Source organism: Choristoneura fumiferana, chromosome 5 (genome assembly GCF_025370935.1).
Source record: "Choristoneura fumiferana chromosome 5, NRCan_CFum_1, whole genome shotgun sequence".
NCBI lineage: Eukaryota > Metazoa > Arthropoda > Insecta > Lepidoptera > Tortricidae > Choristoneura > Choristoneura fumiferana.
The window spans coordinates 7,871,484-7,879,578 of NC_133476.1; positions in this window are offsets into that span (position 1 = coordinate 7,871,484).

Here is an 8,095-nt window from a genome sequence, read left to right on the forward strand (position 1 = left end):
AGATCGTGCATCATTTAGTCTCATTCTGTCTAAAACTAAAGTATACCGCACGTCTAAACATGTCTGTCACATGTTTAAATTAACCAAGACATTAACTTGCCCCATGAGTGCGCCGAAGCCTAAATTATAATGTTAATACTTTGTTGTAATTTTGTAAACTTAATTACATTTTTGAAATTGTGATTTAATAGGATGTTGGTTTGGTTACCATTGTCATACGCGATCTATTTATCCACTTTTCTACCATCTACAACCGAACCAGTAAAAAACAAACATAAAGTTAAGAATTGTCTGTCCCTTTCTAGCGTATAATCTACCTCGTATTTACTATGGTACATTAAAATATAAATATTAAGTAATAAACTTAATTTTTCAGTTTTATGAAATATTTTTCAAAATAGTTTACTTAAAATTCGTGTCAAAGAATTTATAAAGTTAACATAAAGTATTTCAAATTTATGAATGTGCCTTTTTAGAGTTTGGAGAAGGAGAATGCCCAATATCAGGCTGTTTTGTGTTTCTGTTTTATGACTCTTAACCATGTCAGTAAGTTTAGTTTTTGATCTGACCATTGATATGTAAAATTCTCCTTTAAATTATCATTTCACATTATATACTCATAAACAAATAGGAGTTTCAAATTACAAACAAAATATATACCTAAATATTTGGCTCGAGTAACCAAATACCTACTGTAAAATATTACTTAAATTATTTTTCGTATGGGATATGGGAGAATAATTTGTAACGAAGAAACATGAGAATATTTTTACAGAAACATCACACTCATACTCTCATCATCGGATGCATTGAACAACGCGCACAAAATCATCATTTTCTTTTATTGTGCAGAGTAGGTGAATTTCTTATATGTTACCTAAAGATTATTCAGTAGAGACTAAGGAGCAGCCCAAATCTTTTATAAAGTTGAGCATTCTCCTTTTATTATAATTCATTTATTTCTGTTTATTTAACTTGAAATCAAATAATTAATTTTAAATACTATTATGTAACTCTACTAGTAAAGTCCTGTATTATTTCGCTAGTTTAATTTAGGTACTAAGTATGTGTTGACAAATATATTTGCTTCAAAAATGTCATTACGTAGTAGGTACCTACTATCTGCAATATAAAAAAAGATAATGTTATAGTTATTTCTTTCACTAGGAAACCAATTAAAAGTTAATATTCATGTTTATGAAAATAAAATTATAAACTGTATACAATACAATATGATCTTATATAGCACTGAGGATTTGAAATGTGTAGAACCCTTGTATGATACAAATTCATTATATTCTGTGTTGGCATGATATTACTTCTGAACCAGGTATTTTAATACGACTATATAGGTTAATAACACAGAATGTTATAACATTGTCTTTAAATAAACATTAATATTGTACCTCAATATACGTATTTGTTTTCATTATTTTAATTTGGGCAAGTACAGGGTTTGGTCAAGGTCAAAGATATCTTTAGACTTTACTACCTTGTCTCTGTCATTTCATGCTTGAACTTTTGTATAAAATTGTCAGATGGCATACAGTGACAAGGTACTAAAGTGTAAAGATATTTTTGAGCTCGACTGTACTAGAGTAATGGGTTTGTGTGATGTGTTACAGAGTTAATTTAAGTTACATTTCAATGTCTTTATATGCTCTTTTTTCTTTTGACTCTTTAGTCAGAGGAAAAGTAATGAAAATAAAACACTGACGGTATGAATACTCTTAAGCTTTACTCAAAGTAAGGTAGGGCTTGGAAGGGACAACCATACAAGGTAAGTTTAGGGAATTTACCTGATATGAAAGTTATTTAACGTCCTTACAAAAATACAGAGCCAAAGCGAATAAACACATGTATTAATACAAATTTTTAAAACACTTTTTTTAAAACCATTAAATTTTCGCCACAGATGACTAGCACATTTGCGACCACATATCACTACACGCTATGCTCGTAACCGTAACGTCTTTCAGCTTTGTAGCGAAAACTGCCGACGAACAGAAGACAATGTATCGTGCAGTATTAATCCGCTACCATTTCGGAAAATAACAATGATCGAAAAGAAAACCTCAACGAGTGTAACTAAATTAAAATTAAATTCACTCGTGACCACACTGAGGTGCATGTTTCGTTAATTAACCATCAACTCATTAGTGAGCCAATGTTTTGCAGCTCGTTGCGTTAGACTTTTGTAAAAGGTAAGTATGGCTAACGAGGAAAGTTGTGAAATGCCAAATGGACTAGCTAAGTACTTATTTTCGACTCTACAACAAAACTGTTTCTACAAATCTAAATCGATGATCTCTCGTTTCAACAAAAATTATACTGACAGACGTAGAACTGTTTGCGAAATATTCAACTTTAAAGTGCAAATTTTCATTAAAATCGAGCGTCTCCCCCCCCCCTCTAAAATCTAAACCGGTGGACGGCAAAATTTGAAAAAAATCAAGATGTTAGTAAGTAAGTATATCAAACTTACAAGGAAAATTATAACAGTTAAGTTTGCTTGAGAATTATTAGTAGTTTAAGAGTAAATAGGAGCCTAAGGTATAAAATATACCTAAACTTGGAAGATTCCGTATAAAATTCGAAATCCTTAGAAAATGATTACTTAATTTTTTCATAATGGCTACGGAACCCTATTTTAGGCGTGTCCAGCCTGGGAGTTAGGGAACCATTTTTTATTTGTCTACGGGAGCGACACCGCGGGCTCGATCTAGTATGAAATAAAAACAGTTAAGAAGTTTAATATATTTTGATACGATAAGCAAAATTCGAAATTCACCTCACTATTCTACCTATATGAAAGTTATCCGTACAGAAGGTTTATTTTGTGGAATAGCATAAAAATAAGATACAATGACCGGTACCAGGGCAAGGCATGTTGGCCGCCAGCTATGTTGGGGATCCTTGGATGAAAGTTGACGTGAACCTAACTTGCAAATTTCATCAAGATTAAAAAACTGTGAACATAGATTTGCATAGATTTTTCTCATATCGTTCGAAAATCTTACGCATGTGATAAAGAGGCGTACTTGTTGCCGACTCTAGTATTGGTATTTTTATCCGTTTAACATTTCCATACCAATTTTTAATTCAATTCAACCATTTCTAAGTGGGCAAATTGCAGTCATTAAAAATCAAACGAAACTTATTTGTCGGAACGCAACTGACAAGATTGTGCCCAAATATAACAAACAATTGAAATCAGACTACGAGTAACAACAAAAATCCGTTCGAAAAAAGTTTCGTCACACTTGTGAGACGAACTTGTTCACAGGACTTTATTTTTGTGAGTTAGCGTCAGAATGATTTTGATTTTTCATTTTAGGCAGCTATGCTCAACCTGTGGTTCGCGGGTTACATAGTCCCGCCAAAGATCTATAAGTCTGGCAGAAACTTATATCGCTTTTAATGCTTAGTACTACCAGTAGTACTGACAATCAATGCCGCTGCACCATTACTAACACACAAAATTATAATCACTACTTTGGAAAAGATTTTATATTTCAAATCTCAAATCAATACGTCAACAAAGTTAACCCTTGAAATAAAGTTCATAAAGTTCATTTGATTATTGATATTGAAATACAAGCTTTTTTAAAAGTAGTAAGATATGTGTCCTATAAAAGATTTAGTATTCCTGGGAAATTAAACTGATAGTAACGTTCCGGTTCGTTTTGTTAAAACTACTTCGGATATTGTTCTAATACTAAATGTTCGGAAAACCCAGCTTAAGGGCTCGAGTCGGCACATCCGGGGAGACCTTACGTTCAGATTCAAACCTTTTAACGACATATCAAGCGAACTTAACAAATTCCGGAGCTTTATTTTATCTCTTTACGGGTTGAACAGGAAAAGTTCAGCAATAGTGATTTGGAAGCTTCCAACTACGATGCTGCGCAACTTTACATAACCTATGTATTAGAAAAACTAAATGAAAATTTTGTGTTATTTGGCCCGGTTTTATGATAATACGGGGAGGTTTTTTGAGACTTCAGAAACAATACTTACCCAACTCAGTTATGTGTTATTGTGGGTAAGTGTTTTGTAGCGGTAATTGGCGAAATTAACGTTCTTTTAAAAAAAAAACGCTGTGTGAAAGTTGGTTAGTAGTATTCATTTAAAGCCAAGAATGTCAATATTTCACATAAATATGCGACTTGTGCCTGTTTTGTTGATCCCGCTCACATCTCAAGAATCAACTTGTAGGTATCTGGGGGCACGGCCGTGCCCCCGCCAAGTCGATCAAAACAAAACCAAAGGCACGGCCGTACCATACTTTTCTCGAACCCATTCAGGCTATTTTCAACATAAACCTGTAAGTACCTTATAAAATATTGCTGTTGATTTAAATCAAAAAACTTATTTTAATTAATGGTCAATCAGTTACAAGAACTGAAAGTGCGAACTGAAAATGAAATTTTATTTTCGTCACAAGTGTGTATTCGTATATAGGTAGGTGTCTCTTTTAATTTTAAATTTCTAAGATTATTTACACATTTAAAATCAGAAGGTAGGTAAAGAGTTAAAAAGTTAAAACTTCATAACATACTCGTTACAATCTTAAACGAATCGTGCCTCCGATTAAGACGTTGGATATGGTGTTGGCGGGCGACCCGCGCCGCGGCGTGTTGCGGCCCGGGCCCGCGACCGGCGGGCACTTGTTGCGCAGCCCCGATCGATCCACCCCCCGCCTGCAGCTGCCGCCGACACCTCCTTCCTCCGATCATCTACACTCACCATTCAACCTGACAACCTCCAACACCCTTCCCCTATCCAATCTGCAACTCATCAGAATCTCATCCGCAATCTTTCGATTCCAATAACTTCTACCCCAACTCTGATGACTCGACGACTCGTTCAATTGTGCCTACGTGACAAATCAAAGCGGTTCGCGGTATGCGTAAAACAATTGTAAGAACGTTTTCAAGTTTATGGACGTCATAAATCGCCCCCGCTCCGCCAGACGCAATTCCCGCTGAAGAGCCTTCACTCCGCAAAATGAAGTGGACAATTATTTACGTTAATGCATAGATGCTTTTACGGATCCCATAAAGTTAATGTTTATGTTCGCTTATTAGCAATCGGCTCTGTCCGAGTTAATGCGACATTGTTGTAAAGCAATATAGGTCAAAAATCTGAAAAATATTTTCATAAACATTTTTTACTTGGAAGCGTTGTACAAACTTTTGACATTGTTTATCGGCTTCCTTTTGTTTAAAGATACTTTATAAGGCTAAATTTTATTTACCCCTGGTTCCTTAATAAAGTGCGATCTGAGCCGCCGCCGCGAGCCGGTCAAAGACGCGGAAAGTGGGACGGAGAAAATGGATAATTTTAAAGGTAGATGTGCGTGAAACGAATACCAAGATCAAGACCGTTTTTTCCCAATGTAACGAACCGTTGGATGTGACGTCAAAAAAGGTTTAACTTTATTTCAATTGATGAAATGACTATGTAATTGCATAATAAAGTTGCCTGTGCCATTATGGTGTACCACAATCGTATTAAAAATAAAAACATATCTCTTTTGTGTATCTGCACATTGTCTTATAAATAAGACTCAGAAAGCTATACTACGTTATATGTTTAATACGTATTAGTGAGAACACAAAGGAGCCTTTGTATCCACAAGACTGAACCTACTATTTGACTGGTTTAATATTTATAAGATAGAGTAAACCTTGGTATTTTGCCACATTAAATAGTTTCTAATTACATACTTGCAAGTAAGTATAAGCTAGATACTTAATTATAAAAAAGGTTGGTAAATTTAGCCACTATTTAAAAGTATTTTAACAAATAATTTTATTGCAAAATTAAAGACGACAGATCACAATTCTTAGAAATTGTTGAGTACACGTACTATAAATAGCCATTTAAGTACGAGCTCTATTATATATGCACTGCTTAAGCAAAAGTTGTATTGTTAAGATATTGCACTTAAAATAGTAAATTGATGAAATGCGGGGCGTTCTTTTTCTAGAATAGGACAATAATATTTTCCTAGAGCAAGGTTCACGTTGTACCTACTAAATTTAAGTTAACGAAAAAAAATTAGAGATTTTAATACAAAACACATAAGTGTACAAGCGTTAAATAAATATATCTGACATCTCAAATATATTTTGACACCAATTGACCTAGATACAAACTAAGCAAAGCTTGTACTATGATGGATACTAGAGAACCCTTTTCGCGGTTCCACCAATTTAGGTACGCTATTTCAAAATTAATCATGTTTTATATTGTTGGCCTACGACAGATTAATTTTTAAAACGTGTAATACATTTTTTTTCTACTCGCGTTGTACCTGTACATTATGCCTATCCAATTTATTAAAAGTGTAAACAAACCGGTTTCATTAAAATTCTTGTTTAAACACGCACTGGATCGAATTAATAACACATTTATCTTTAATTCTTGTCTTGTAACTAATGTCTAACCACTTTTTACCAAAATTCACTTGATTTCAATATTTATTTTTCATTTGAAAAATCTTCGCCAAAATCTAACGTTATTTCTTGATTAAAACATGTGTATAATCTGTAGTAGCTTAGATTAGCTTAGAGATGGTGGAAAATTTGTAATTTTAAAAATCGATTAATGCGCGGACGGATAAGCGATTTTTATTTACTTTTCTTCAAATTAAAAAATAGTAACTGCTTTTATAATTCAATAAACAGTCTTGGGAATTAAATCAAGTATTGTAAATAATAAAATAGACAAAAATACGTTGATCTATTCAATTAATAAATAATCGATTTACTGAACAGATTCATTATTTTGCAATAGGTGCTAGGTTTTCACATCACTAAGTGTCTATGGTCGGGTTAATGGCGTCTTTGTTTACGCTTGTCATAAATTGGATTGGAATATTATATACAATGTGCTGCTAACGATATCGCTATCGGTAATCTAATGAGGTGCATTGTGTGATCGCAACTTTGACATTTCGTTATGAAACGATTCACAATGTTCTTTTTCGCACTGCAAATGGCGGGAATTAAAATAAAAAATAAAAACTTCACCGGTATATTATCTAATGGCCAACAGCCATTCTATTTTATTTAAGTACTTAATTATTGTTAAATCGACTTTATAGAAAAATTAAAAAAAAATTATGTACATAAACAATTATGGAATAATGAATACTTACATTACAATTTTACAGTTATTATTAAATATTAATATTTTAACATTATTTAATTTGGCTGTATGACCTAAAGTTCCCGGGTCCATTCTAAGGTTGTAATTAGTGAAAAAAAAGGTTCAAAATAGCGGGAATTTGTTGTTGAGTTCTTGAAAGTTGAAAGAAATAAGAGAGTTAATCCGTATTTAAACGACTATTTTTATCTGTGAGAATGTGTGGCTTTATTTTATTAAGTGCTGCAAAAATGTTGAAGCCGCCAGAAATGAAACAGGCGGCAATGAAAGTGAGCAGTAGTTTGCTACCTTTAAAATAGGAAAGTTCATTTATTGTCCGTTATGTAAGTGTTTATTATTTAATAATTATTTATGTTTGAGCTCATAGAAGAAGTAATGTATGCAACTATTCATAATTAGCCATTGAGTTAGACACTCATGCGTATCTCTCATACATTCGGCTTCGGTATTTCCTTTTTGTACAAGAAAGAGTACAAACAAACAAACAATATTTTTAACTAATTCGATTGATTTTGTAGGTACCTTATTATAAGTTAAGCAAGGTCGAATATTGTGTCCATTTAATTTCAGATCAATATACGCAATATGTCTGGAAAAGGAGAACGGATTAACAATAAAAAAATCTCAAACACGCTTTCAACTTTTATTGGCGTCTTTGATTCGATCCGAGTTACTTATAATATGTATGTGACATCATAGGAACTCTATGGCAACGTCGCCAGCCTGCATGAAAGAAGCCGTTCACCCGAAAATATTTCTGCCCAGCCAAGTATAAATAACCAATACGTCTTAAGTTTAATGAATGCCTACATTAACGCATCTAACCTTGACCGCTCATGTGAATAAATCTTTCAGCTTTTATAGGCTTAGCCCAAGAAGAATCACACGGAATTACGTGAAGTCAAGTTTGTGAAGAAAA